The following is a 1,500-nucleotide window of genomic DNA, read 5'->3' on the forward strand; positions in this document are numbered from 1 at the left end:
TTAAATTCATTTCAACTGACTGATCTCAGTTCAGATGACTCTGTCAGTAAAGGGTTAAACTTTTGACGCATAGAGTCATGTAACCAAACAGAGAAAGGGAACATTTGTGTGTGTGTGAGTGTGTGTGTGTGTGTGTGTGTATTTGTGTGTATGTGTGTGTGTGTGTGTTTGTATGTGTGTGTGTGTGTGTGTGTGTGTGTGTGTGTGTTTACACTGTGAGTCTATAAAAGATGGCGGCTTACATTTGAGGGGAAAGTCCAACCACATTTGAGCTTTTTTAGTAAATACACATCAGGAAAATATGTGTGTGTGTTTGCCTTTTAAAAAGTTAAAAACAGTAATGCAACTGGAATGACACACACACACACATATTGAGAGTGTTGGCAGAAGTTTAAACATGAGTTTTGGGAAACTGCAGATTTATATATTTATATATTCACTCTAAACAGGAGGGGTTTTCTGTGTGTTCATCTGTTTTTCGTTTTCTCTGTTGCTGGCGTGTCGTTTCACATGAACTCAAGCGTGTGTTATGAGTTTTTAAATGTCAAACTGGTTATTTGATGATGACTGAAATTTATTCTCAAAATAATGTTGCTCATTGTGTGTAACAAAATATGTCACAATAAAAAATTATTTGTTTATTTTAAGGTAAATGATAATAATATGTTTATGTTCTATTCTTTCAGTAGTTTCTCCTGTGAAGCTTGACCTTTAACCCTAAAAGGGAGGGGCTTGAGCTCTCGCATCCTGCTGGGCATCACGGCAGCACAGATCTCACTTCCTATGTCTGTAAAGACACATGCACACACACTCACACACGCGCGCACACACACTCACACACACACACACGCAACACACACTCACACACACACTCACACACACACACACACACACACACACTCACACACACACTGATCCATCACATATGTGTGTGTGTGTGTGTGTGTGTGTGTGAGTGTGTGTGTGTGTGTGTGTGTGTGTGTGTATGATCTCTGTGCTGTGGTCTGATCCGTCACTGCCCACATCTGGCTGGAATTTGTGCTGGAATGGGGAGATTTGAGAAGAGAGGGAGTGAAAAATGATCTTCTGATAGAGTGCAGACAGGCATCTAAAGTCTCTGGCTGAAATCCACTTCTCAAATTAAAACAATATTACTGGAATGAAAACTCAGCGAGAGCACAATTATAATCTGCTGTGTGTATCTGCAGTGTACATGAACATATATGACATTATATGTGTCTTAATGAGTGTGTGTGACAGTATATGAGTGTGTGATATGTCTATGTGAGCATTTATGATTTTGTGTTTGAGTCAAATGAACATTTGTGTTTTATTCTATGAAGTACTGACAACATTTCTGCCAAATTCCAAATATAAATATTGTCAATTACAGCATTTATGTGCAGAAAATGACAACTGGTCAAAATAACACAAAAGATGGCGTGTTTTCAGACCTGGAATAATGCAAAGAAAACAAGTTCATATTCATTATTAATCAAC

This window comes from Xyrauchen texanus, chromosome 25, assembly GCF_025860055.1.
Source record: "Xyrauchen texanus isolate HMW12.3.18 chromosome 25, RBS_HiC_50CHRs, whole genome shotgun sequence".
NCBI lineage: Eukaryota > Metazoa > Chordata > Actinopteri > Cypriniformes > Catostomidae > Xyrauchen > Xyrauchen texanus.